The following is a 13,491-nucleotide window of genomic DNA, read 5'->3' on the forward strand; positions in this document are numbered from 1 at the left end:
TCCCCAATTGAAGGACATTCACTTAATTTCCAATTCTTTGCCACCACAAACTGGGCTGCTATGAATATTTTTGTACAAGTGATGTTTTTACCCTTTTTCATCATCTCTTCACGGTATAGACCCAGTAGTGGTATTGCTGGGTCAAAGGGTATGCTCATTTTTGTTGCCCTTTGGGTGTATTTCCAAATTTCTCTCCAGAAAGGTTGGATGAGTTCACAGTTCTACTAACAATGTAATAGTGTCCCAGATTTCCCACAACCCTTTCAACAATGATCATTATCTTTTCTGGTCATATTGGTCAGTCTGAGAGGTGTGAGGTGGTACCTCAGAGAAGCTTTAATTTGCATTTCTCTAATAGGTAATGATTTAGAGCAATTTTTCATATGGCAATGATTTGCTTTGATCTCCTCATCTGTAAATTTCCTTTGCATCTCCTTTGACCATTTGTCAATTGGGGAATGACTTTTTGTTTTAAAAATATGACTCAGTTCTCTGTATATTTTAGAAATGAGTCCTTTGTCAGAAACATTAGTTGTAAAGATTGTTTCCCAGTTTACTACATTTCTTTTGATCTTGGTTACAGTGGTTTTGTCTGTGCAAAAGCCCTTTAATTTAATGTAATTGAAATCATCTAGTTTGTTTTTAGTGATGTTCTCCATCTCTTCCTTAGTCATAAACTGCTTCCCCTTTCCATAGATCTGACAGGTAAACTAGTCCTTGATCTTCTAATTTGCTTATAGTATTGTTTTTTATGTCTAAATCCTGTAGCCATTTGGATCTTATCTTGGCATAGGGTGTGAAGTATTGGTCTAATCTAAGTTTCTTCCACACACAAAATTTCCAATTTTCATAGCAGTTTTTTATCAAAGAGAGAGTTTTTATCCCAATAGCTGGACTCTTTGGGTTTATCAAACAGCAGATTACTATAATCGTTTCCTGCTATTGCACCTAGTCTATTCCACTGGTCCACCACTCTATATTTCTTAGCCAATACCAGACAGTTTTGATGACTGATGCTTTATAATATAATTTTAGATCAAGTAGAGCTAAGCCCCCTTCTTTTGCACTTTTTTCATTAAAACCCTGGAAATTCTTGACTTATTATTTCTCCATATGAATTTACTTAACAACTTTTTCTAACTCGTTAAAGTAATTTTTAGAATTTTGATTGGCAGGGCACTAAACAGGTAGTTTAGTTTTGGGTAGAATTGTCATTTTTATTATATTAGCTCTACCTATCCATGAGCAGTTGATGTTTGCCCAGTTATTTAAATCTGATTTAATTTGTGTGTGTTTTATAATTGTTTTCAAAAAGTTTCTGAATCTGCCTTGGCAAATAGACTCCCAGGTAATTTTATATTGTCTGAGGATACTTTGAATGGGATTTCTTTTTCTAGCTCTTCCTGCTGTATCTTGCTAGTCATATTTAGAAAAGTTGAGGATTTATGAGGGTTTATTTTATATCCTGCAACTTTGCTAAAATTGTTAATTGTTTCCAGTAGTTTTTTTGGATGATTTCTTAGAATTCTCTAGGTATACCATCATGTCATCTGCAAAGAGTGAGAGTTTTGTCTCTTCCTTCCCAATTCTAATTCCTTTAATTTCTTTTTCTTCTCTAATTGCCGAAGCTAACATTTCTAATACGATATCGAATGGTAGTGGTGATAGTGGGCATCCTTGTTTCATCCCTGATCTTACTGGGAATGCCTTTAGCCTCTCCCCATTGAATATAATGCTTGTTGATGGTTTCAGATAGATACTGCTTATTATTCTAAGGAACAGTCAATTTATTCCTATGCTCTCTAGTGTTTTTAGTAGGAATGGGTGCAGTATTTTGTCAAAAGCTTTTTCAGCATCTATTGATATGATCATATAATTTCTGGTAGGTTTTGTTGATATAATTGATTATACTAACAGTTTTCCTAATATTGAACCAACCCTGCATTCCTGGGATGAATCCTACATGGTCAAAATGTATCATACTAGTGATAACTTGTAATCATTTTGCTAAGATTTCATTTAAGATTTTTGCATCTATATTCATCAGGGAGATAGGTCTATAATTTTCTTTCTCTGTTTTAACTCTTCCTGGTTTAGGTATCAGCACCACATTGGTTTCATAGAAAGAGTTAGGCAGAGTTCTGTCTTCCCTATTTTTCCAGAATTTATATAGTATTGAAACCAATTGTTCCTTAAATGTTTGGTAGAATCCATTTGTGAATCCATCAGGCCCTGGAGATTTTTTCTTAGGAAGTTCAATGATGGCTTGTTGAATTTCTTTTTCTGATATAGGGTTGTTTAGGTATTTAATCACTTCATTTAACAATCAGGATCTTTAGCCCATGGGCAAAGTAATATGTGACCAAAGCATTTAAACTCAGCTTCAGTATATTTGATCTTCCAATGAATTATAGCCTGAATTTCCTTAAGTACTAACTTACTTGATGTTCTTGCTATCTAAGGGAATCTCCAACATCACAATTTGAAATCATCAATTTTGTTGCACTCAACATTCCTTATAATCCAATTCTCACAATCAGACATTGCTACTGCAAAAACCATAGCTTTGACTCTACAGATCATTGTCAGCAAAGGTGTATGCTGTCCAGACTTACCATAGTTTTCCTTTCAAAGTACAAGTATAATTTAACTAAATGGCTGCAGTTGCCATTGCAGGGATCTTTGAGCCCAAGAATAGAAAATCTGATACTGCTCATTTCTTCTCCATATGTGATGGAATCAGTTGCTAAAATCTTAGTTTTTTGGATGTTATGCTTCAAGCCAGCTTTTACACTCCCTTCTTTCACCCTCAACAAGAGGCTTCTTAATTCTTATCACTTTCTGCCATAGCTTCTTAATTCTTATCACTTTCTGCCATAGAGTGGTGGAATCTGAATATCTGAGATTGCTGATTCCAATCTTAATTCAAGATTTTATTTTGGCCCAGTCTGAAAAAAATGTACTCTGCATATAAGATAAGTAAGGTGACAATAGAGACCCTTGTATTCTTTTTCCAATCTTAAGCAAATCAATTGTTCCCTGTTCAGTTCTAACATACAGGTTCCTCCAAAGCAAGATGATCTGATATTCCCATTTGAGGACTTGCCACATTTTGTTCTAATCCACACAAAGGTTGTAGTCAATGAAGCAACAGATGTTTTTCTGGAACTCCCTTGCTTTCTTTACAATCCAAAGAATATGAGCAATTTGGTCTCCAGCTGCCTCATCACTTAGTCATTTGTTTTCTTGTTCTTTTGTGGGGGAATGTTTTGTGTTTTATTTCTATCATTCTTATTGACTGTTTACATGCATCTGTAAACATCCACCTTGTTGACTGTTAGCATCCATCTGTAAACTCAGTAATGAGGGGATGAGAGGAAGAGAGATACATTATAGGAAGATATAATCACTAGCACTCAAGGGATACATGAGTAAAACTGATCGAATAACAAGGTTAACCTATTTTGGGCTAAGATTTCTAGTTTAGGATATTGGAAAACATCCTTGTCTAAAAGAGTTTCCCTTAAAATTCTACCAGTGAAGGATTGATTACTTTAAATGACATCTATCAGTTATTTTTTAAAATTTTAACCCTAAAATGATGGGGAAAGTAGTAATGAAGAGGGAATGTCATCCACAGAAGTCAATTGACTATAAACTGTTAATCATCAAAACTATTTGGTACTGGTTAAAAAAGTAAAAGTTGATCAGTAGAAGAGATTAGATAAGAAAAAGTTAAACTCAAAGTACCTAATGCTTGATAAAAGATGATGTACTACAGGTTTGAGAACTGATGGGCCTCCTATAAGGACATATGAAGGATCAAATGTGTGTGTGTGTGTGTGTGTGTGTCTGTGTCTGTGTGTATGCATATGTGTCTAATAGTGGCCTTCTCCAGTACAGGGTGGGAAGGGAGGAAGAGAAAATTCAGAAGGAAGCACAGAAAAGCTGGGTAGCTTTAAAAATTTTAAATATGTAACACTACACATTTACTACATAAAAAAATAGGGTTTTTTAAAGTAAACCATACAATGGATATTCATGATTTTATATTGAATTCCTTTTATGTGCATTGTGCTGTGTACATGGAAATATCTTTGGGCTTTTTTATTTAATCTTTTTGTATTTAAGTTCAAAATATTTTTTAAAAGTTTTTAATTAGGCCAGAGAGTCAAACCACTGTCTGAATGTTAATATTCTTTCCTACCTGGAGGTTTCCAAGTTGCTGTAATTTTTTTTATCAGTCAATGAATGTTATTTTATTTTCTCCAATTATATGAAAAGATAGTTTTCCATGTATATCTTTTTTAAGGTTTTAAGTTCCACATTTTTCTACCACCCTCCACCCTCCCCATGACAGCCTAATCTGTTTTAGGTTTTATATAGAAAAATTAGAACTAAAGGGAGGAAAACCATGAGAAAAAGAAAAAACATAAAACAAGTTTTAAAAAGTGAAAATAGTATGCTTTGGTCTACATTCAGTTCCATAGTTTTTTCTCTGGATGTGGATAGCATTTTTCATCAAGTCTTTTAGGATTGTCCTTGATCACCTAACTGCTATTGTAATTAATAGCTTTCCTTCTGACTTAAATTCCATAAAATAAAGAGACCACATGGACTTAAGGCTATTACTTTGCCCATGGGCTAAAAAAAGCAAATTAATATAACAGAAGGAGGCTAATTAAATCTCTCCAAAGAGAGAGAGAGAAAAAAATAGGGTAGAGAGGAAAGGATGGTGATGAGAAAAAAGATCATCCTATACTTGGGATGTTCATTAGATCCCTGTGAACCACATATTGACTTAGGAAACAACATATTAACAAGTTTTGTTGCATTTGTTTATTTTGTTAAAATATTTCAGTTTCATTTTAACCTGGAAAGTATTGTAGGTCACATGTTAAGTGTCTGAGACCGGATTTGAACCCAGGTACTCCTGAACTCCAGGGCCGGTGCTTTATCCACTATGTCACCTAGCCACCCCATAAACTGAAAGTTTATAGGAAAGTTCTGGAATGGATTTCATTCTTCCTTTATCCTTCAGGGAAGAGGGAACCAAGTTCTACCCTCAACTGCAACAATTATCACTGTTCCAAGGTGGGACTTTATCTGGAATAATTAGAAACCTTTCCCATTTGTGAGGATCTATTAAGGAAATTCTGCACCCAAGCTTCTCATTACCAAATAACTTAATTTCAGGGATCTAATTGAGAAAATTTAGCATTTTCCCCCCCTTTTATTTTAGACTGCAATTAAAGTCTTTTTTTTCACTGTGTTTGCTTAAAAGTTAGACCAGTTTCTGTTATATCACCATACTCATTTATTCAAAGTCATACAACTCTTAGTTCCTAGAATGCACAGAACCTCAAAGTGGCTTTTTTTTCCCCCTTTTTCCCGTTTCATCAGACATAGATTGTTTGTCTTATTGTGATAGCCTTATTGAGCTCAAGTAACTGCCTACTGGTCTAGAACTCCGAATTTTCATTCTTAATGACTTGGAACTAGAGTCCCAAATATTCAGGGTCTACCTGATTCTGTTTTCTTTCTTTTGAATTAGGCCTTTTTGCTCTCATGAGGGATGAGTTCAGACCAATTGGAATTCTCTTACAGAGATACCTAGAGAAATTTGGGGTGCCCTCTGTTGTTTCTGGAATCCAGAGGAATTTCATAGTTTTAAACTTGGTTGCAGATGTGAACCAGAGCTGAATCACTGAGTTAGTAGGAAAGGGTGAGGACAATTCCCCAGACCCCACAGGACCCAGTACAAGCTTTGTTGGTACCTATCTAAGTGATCCTATGCAAGTGATAAATCGCTTTGTTTTACCAACTGAGAGTGAAGATATGACTTCCAAGGAACCTGTAGTTGTAGATAATTTAAAATACTTGGAAGTCTACCTGCCAAGACAAACTCAGAAAGCATATGATCAAAATTACAAAACACTTCATACAATTACAGATTAAATAATTGTAGGAATGCTAATTTCTCATTACAAAAATGACAATTCTACCTAACATAATTTACTATTCAATGTTATACCAATCAAATTACCAAAAATTATTTCATAGAGTTAGAAAAATTAATTTTTCTGGAAGATAAAAGGTTAAGAATAACGAGATTAATGGAGTGAAAGAAGCCAGCCTTCCTAAAAGTATAATATTTTAAATTATATTATAAAACAGTAATCATGAAAACAAATCTGGTACTTACTATGAAACTGAGTGATTGGATCAATAGAATAGGCACATAATGCACATGTAGCAAATGACCATAAGCAATCATGTATTTGATAAACCCAAAGATCCAGACTTTGAGGACAAAAACTCAACTATTTGACAAGTTGCTAGGAAAAATGGAAAACAGGTTGGCAGAAACTAGGAATAGACCAACATCTTACATTATACATTTAGGTCAAAATAGATACATGATTTAGACATAAAAGGTGATGATATAAGCAAATTAGTAGCAGATGGAAAATTGTACCTGTCAGATTTATGGATAAGAATTTATAATCAAAATAAAACATGTTTAAGTGGATAATTTTGCTTAAAGGATTTGCATAAACATAACTATTAAGATTAGAAAGAAAGTAGAAAACTGGAGAAAGAGAGAGAGAGAGATATTAGGGACCTGTGGCAAATATATAAAAATATGAGTCATTCCTTAATTGACAAAGGATATGAACAGGCAGTTTTCAAAAGAAATCAAAGATATCTATAGTTAGATGGAAAAATACTCTAAATCACTACTGATTAGATGAATGCAAATTAAAAATTGAGAATCTGATGCATTGTTGGTAAAGTTGAAACTGAGTCTAACCATTCTGGAAAACAATTTGGAACTATACCCAAAGAGTTATAAAACTGTGCCTGCCCTTTGATCTAGTGGTATCACTTCTACATCTGAATACCAGAGGGATCAAAGGATAAAGAAAAGAACTTTTAAGTTCAAAAATATAGCAACTCTTTTTGTGGTGACAAAAAATTGGAAATCAAGGGAGAGAATCAACTATAGATTAGCTGATTAGTGGTATATGATTGTGAGGGAATCCTATTATGCTATAAGAAAAACCTGGAAAGACTGATACAGAATGAGATGAGAACTATGAATTGATATGAACTCATGTAGAATGAAGTGAGTAGAACATTGTCACTGAGCCATTTTGTAAAATGATCAGTAGAATTACTTGACTATTATGATCATTGCAATGATCCTAGATAAAGCCAAAGACTTTTGATGAAAAATGCCATCCATCCACAGAGAGAGAACCGATGGAATCTGAATGAAAACTGAAGCATTATTTTTTTTTTGCAACATGTCTAAGAAAGAAATACGCTTTTCATGAATACATATGTATAATGGATATCTTATTTCTTGCTTTCTCAGTAAATGAGAGAAGAGTAGAAAGAAGAAAGAATTCAGAACTCAAATTTTTTTAAAATGAATATTAAAAATATTTTTAAAATATAAAAGTATTAAAAGACAAAAAAGATTTTATTTCTTCCTAGAAATTATAAGGAGCCAATGGAAACTGATTAAATCAAGAAATACTTTTTAGGGTTTGGCAACCCCATATGGAATATGGATCAAAGACTTGAAGGTCATTGCAGTTATGCAGGCCAGAGGTTATATTGGAATTCTGGACTTGAGTCAGGAAGATCTAAATTTGAATTGTGCCTAAAATACTTCCTAGCTGTGGAATTCTGAGAACCACTCAACCTCTCTCAAGTTCAGCTTCCTCTTCTATGAGAGAGAGATAATAGAGCACTCACCTCCCAGGGTTGTTTTGGGGATGAAAATCAAATGTAAATCTATCTGCACTGCTTTACAAACTTTAAAGCACTCTATAAATGATATAGATTTAGATTTTTAATATCCTCCTCTCTACTGGCTCCTGCCCCACTGTCTACTTAACAGGGTCAGATCTTGCCTGGCCTATCCCTAAACAACTTGAGTCTACCTACACCCCCTCCTCAATTGTCTCTTCCCTTCAACTTCCCTGCCTCTCTTCCCTTCCCCAACTATTATCCTAGAAAGAGTAGTCTATATTTCTCACCTCTAATTTCTCATTACCTTTGACCCTGCAATTTGGATTCCAAATCAATCACTCCACTGAAACTACTCATCTCAAAATATATAAATGATCTGCTTAAATGCAATTGTATTCTCAGTTTCCATCTTCCCTGACTTTCCTGTAGCCTTTGATAGCTTGACCATATTCCTCCTCCTCCTGAATGTGCTCTCCTTTATTTTCTATGACATCCACTTCTTTAAGGTACTTTGTCTCCCTGCTCTACCTTTGATAAAGTTCATTATCCCTCCTCTGTCCTGAGGGTTAAGCCCTAAATCCACTTCTCTTTTCTCTATACACATTTTTCCCTTGGGGGTCTCATCTTTTCCTATGATAACAATTTGCTTCTCTAGACAGAACCTTTTCTAATTTCTCTCCAATTTTAATTCCATACTAGCCTTCTACAGAAAATCTCTTCTAGGAACTTCTTCAAACAACAAATATAGATTAGGTTCTACTAATCTCTGTGTTAAGTCCTGGATTCTGCCAAAAACTTAAATGTAGTATGTTCAAAGATAAACTCATCATAGAATTTAGAACTGGAAAGGGATTATTGAGTCTAAATTCCTTCTTTTACAGATAGGGAACCTGAGTCTGAGAGGGGATTAAATGATTCATCACATAGCTTTTAAGAGTCTGAGACTGTATGAACTTGGGTTGCTAACTCCTAATCTCCTATGGAGCAATCTTTTTTTCTTATCTCTGCCATTAAACCTTGTCCTTCCATCACAGAGACTCATAATCTTTGAGTTACCTCTCCATCATCCATGTCTGATGACCTCCCATATCTTATTGGTTCACCCCCACAATAACTTTCATATCCATCCTCTTCTGTCTATTCAGATTGGTCTCAATATCTAATAACTAGCTAAAATTCCAACCTTCTTCAAGAAGCCTTCCCCAGTCTCCTTGAATGTTAGTACTTTTCCTCTGTTGATTATCCCTAATTTATGCTGAATAGAAGAACTGGTTTGTAGACAACCGTTTGCATGTTGTATTTCCAAATAGAGCAAGAATTATTTTTTTCCTTTCTTTGTATCCCCCCAATTTAACCAAGATGCCTACCACCTTGCAGGCAGATGTTTGGTGATGGGCAACCAGACACCTCATCTCTGAACTTGGTTACTTTTAAACTCCTAACCTTATGCCTTCTCCTAGGCTGTGCTTCATGCTAGAAATTCACTTCCTCCTAATCTCTGCCTTTCCCAGTCCCTTTATTTCTTCAAAGTTTAGTTCAGATGCTGCCGCCTCTCAGAAGTCCAAGCACCAGCCCCCTCACCCTGTCCTTGGTCTTCTTTTTTTCCTCAGATATTCCTAAAGCATTCAGTCTGACCACTGTTCTAGTTGCACCCCTGACTAATATTAGGCATTATTGGTGCACATGTTCCTTCCAGATCTCACTAAAAAATGAGTTTTCAAAACCAACACTGTTTTTTAGTCTGAGCCATCCTATCTCCTAGTATGATGCTTTCCACATAGTAGATGATCAGTCATTGCTTTGAGTGTGTGTGTGTGTGTGTGTGTGTGTGTGTGTGTGTGTGTGTAATTAAACTAGTAGAGAAGGGAGATTTTGTCCATTCCATAGTTTTTCCTGGTGCTAATCTTAATGATTTTGAAAACAAAAACTAAGCCTTTCCCTCTATCCTGTCCCCCACCCCACCCCCTTCTCTATCAACTCCACTGGGATTTGATAAGATCCAAGGTACTTATCTAGTGTTCAAAGTTAGACACCTCTTATCAATCACTAGCTTCCCAGCCTGGGTGCATGACCACCATGTGGTCACCGTGATAGTCTCTGGACACACCATAGACACATTTAGATAACTTTACAACTCCATTGAGGCTGCAATGACCTTTCCAAGAACTCCAGGGTCATGTCTTCCTAATCCTACCCTTGCATATGGACTCATATGATTATTTAAGTTGATAGTCTTTTTTAAAAAATCATCAGGAACATGGTTTCCCTTTATCTGAAGACTACTTCATTATCCTTACTCCATTTTCTCATTAAAACTAAGCCTGAGCATCTGGGATTGCCCCTGAGCATCTAAGATCACCCTCTTATCACCAAATACCAACTCAACAGTGGATTATGTTTATATGTGTTCAGCCCTGAATACATCCTTAAGGGACATAGAGAATTATGGGCAGAGCTATATTTGACCACACAAATGACCAGTTTTCCATTACATTAGGCAATGGGCCTTGTTAGTGATATACTTGGATCAAGAAAACTCTTCCTTAGACCCTCTGAGAGGACTGAACTCAGATCTTAAGAATTTCTATTTTCTGAAAACTTTATGAAAATTTATTGCTGAAAATTATCTTTGTATGTAATTGGAAAAATAAAAATTCAATTCAATAAGAATTTCTATTTTTATATTTAATCAGTTTTTAATGTGTTGGTTTTCTAGAGGTTTTTTAATTGCATGCCTAATTTTATCAATTATTTATTTCAGTGAGGAAAATGTTTAGAGATATACATTTCCCCAAGCAGTACTTTGGTTGCATACCACAAATTTTGATACATATATATTTATATTCATTGTCCGAATTATACCTTTCTGAATAATGTAGTGTCCTTGTTTCTCTTTTTTAATCAGGCCTATTTTTATTGCTTTCTTGACTGAGATCATGAATCTGTTCTTTTTTTTAGTTGAGCTGAAAAATAATAGTTTTTATTGTTGTTTTGATCCCATATTTTAACTCCATATTTTTAAAGAACTTTTGGCTGATATTTCTAATCAAGTCAACTATAGTCTTCCTTTTGTGGATATTTATCCCACTTATATTCGTAGTTATGATTAATTTTCCACTTTCCTACAACATATGTTTTCCTTTTTCTCTATTCCTCAGGCTCCTTACCCCTCTATGTTTAGGGAAAAAAAGAGTGAGTAGGAGTGTCCTCCATATCAGTACTCTTAACTTTATTCTTTTGGGGGGGGTTGCAAGGCAATAGGGTTAAGTGACTTGCCCAAGGTCACACAACTAGGTAATTATTAAGTGTCTGAGGTCAAATTTGAACTCAGGTACTCCTGACTCCAGTGCCAGTGCTCCATCCACTGCGCCACCTAGCTGCCCTCTTAACTTTATTTTTGTATGATCCCTTCATTGAATCTGCTTTGTTGGTTTCTCTTAACTTATCTTTTTATTAGGAATTTTCAGAAATCTTGTTTCATTAAAGATTAATTTTTTTCTCTGCAGGATTATACTTAGTTTTTCTGGGTAAATTACTTTTGCTTGTAAGCCTTTATCTTTTGCTTTTCAGAAAATTATATTCTAAACTTTATGCTCTTTTATAGTTAACACTAATAATACATCCAGTGCAAACTTGACTATCATAGTTCCTTGGTATTTGAACTCTTTCTGACAACACTATTTTTTTGTTTGATCTGGAAGTTCTTGGTTTTGGCTATGGGAATCTTGAGAGCCTTTGGAGGATTTCTTTTAGGATATGACCAGTGGATTCTCTCTATTTTCACTTTGCCATCTACTTTTAAGAGATCTAGGCAATTTACTTTCATGCTTTCTTGAAATGTGATTTACAGGAGTTTGGGGTTAGTTTTTTGGGGGGGTTTTGTCATAATTACCAAGAAATACAGTGACTTATTTTTCTGACCAGTTATTTTTCATGAATTAACTTACATTTTTCTTCTCTTTTTCTCCCAGGCTTTTAACTTTGTTTTGATATGTCTGATTGTCGCATGGAGTCACCAACTTCTATTTGATAAAATTCTAACTTTTGCAAGGTTTTGTATTTATTGTAAAAACTTTAAATTTTCCTTCCAAGTTTTTCTTAAGGGCTTTTCCCCCCTCCATTTTCCCCTCTAAAATAATTTCATGTATAATTTGAAATTTTTTAAAAAATATATCTTGCTTTATCCATTGCAATCATTGACAGACATTCCCATCACTCAGCAACCTCTCCCCCCTTGAAGTGCTATCCAGATGCAAGTGACTATTTTACTAATCTCTAGGATATCTTCCCTCCTTTCTCAATGAGTTCAGTGGAGGGTTCACATTTTGATCCTGTAGCCTCAGTGCCTAATACAGTGCCTTGCATATAATACTTAATACTTATTATTTCCTCGCTCCAATCAATTTCCACAACCAACTCAGTGACCTTCCAAGATTGACAAATTCCTTGATGTAGCCATTATCCATAAGAGTTCTGCTTCCATGATTAAAAACTCAGAAAATCCTTTATCTGATCACAATCTCGTATCATAATCTCTCTCTCTGTCTCATATTTTCCTCACCTTGGCATGTAATCTCTCCCATTTTGGTATCACAGAATCATAAAATTTATCATTGAGATTGTCTTTAGTGACTTTATAATCCAACCTATTCACCGAAGGAATGGTAACTGTTACATACTAGATATATTTTGGTTATATTTTGCCGAGCCATGATTCCCTCTTTGGTATCTTCTCCTTCTGTCTCAATCTTAACTTTTGGGACCCAGTTGAACTATCTCCTACTTGAGTCCTTTATTCCCTTTTTTAGTTAAAGAACAGTCAGAACCTAACCCTGGATTTATTTCCTTGAACCACTTCCTCCACTCCTCAGTAATGTATACTCCTCAGTAATGTATTATGTACACATAATATATATATTATGCAATTGTACTCACTAGGCCTACTACAAATCTACATGATCAAATCTCAATTGTATAATCTCTGAAAAACAATTCTTTTAATCCTCCATAATCCTCTATCCCATTCTTCATAAAGGCTGTTCCAAAATTTCTTATTTTTCCTCTAGGCTTCCATAGTACCTATTTCCCCTTACTCTCTTAGCTGAGCCCCTGAATTACTGAAAAAAAGTCAAAGTCATTCATCAAGAAATCCCTTTCCCTTCTTCCCACCTAATAATCCTTCCCCATCTCCTAACTCCTTTACATCAGACCCCATACCCCATCCTACCCTTTTATTCCAATCTGTTTAAAAAAAAAGGAGCTTTTTTCACCAAGGCCCTCTCTATACGTGTCCTCCATCCCATGCCATACTGTCTCATCCATTACATTGCTCCTCTCTCTTTTCTTCAGTTCTTTCTATCTACTGTTTTCTTTCCTGCTCACCACAAACATGCCCAAGGCTCCCAGAACCCTAAAGAAAAAAAAAAACTCTCACTATCAGATCATGATCCCTGCCAACTATCATGGTCTCAACTCTCTTTCTTAGGAAATCTTAAAAAGGTAATCTTTCTGCAGTGCTTCTTTCTTTCGCTCTTGTCATAGTTCCCTGCACCTTAATGACTGAATAGGCATGGCCTCTGTCAAACCATGATCTGGGAAAGACCCAGCTTTAAAAAGCCAAGGTCTCTCACTGCAACCAAGACCATCTCCAGTTATCCTGATCTCTATCTGGTCATTGGACCCAGCTGGCTCTGGAGGAGATGAGGCTGGTGATTTTGCAGGGTAACT

This window comes from Macrotis lagotis, chromosome 1 (genome assembly GCF_037893015.1).
Source record: "Macrotis lagotis isolate mMagLag1 chromosome 1, bilby.v1.9.chrom.fasta, whole genome shotgun sequence".
Taxonomy (NCBI): Eukaryota; Metazoa; Chordata; class Mammalia; order Peramelemorphia; family Peramelidae; genus Macrotis; species Macrotis lagotis.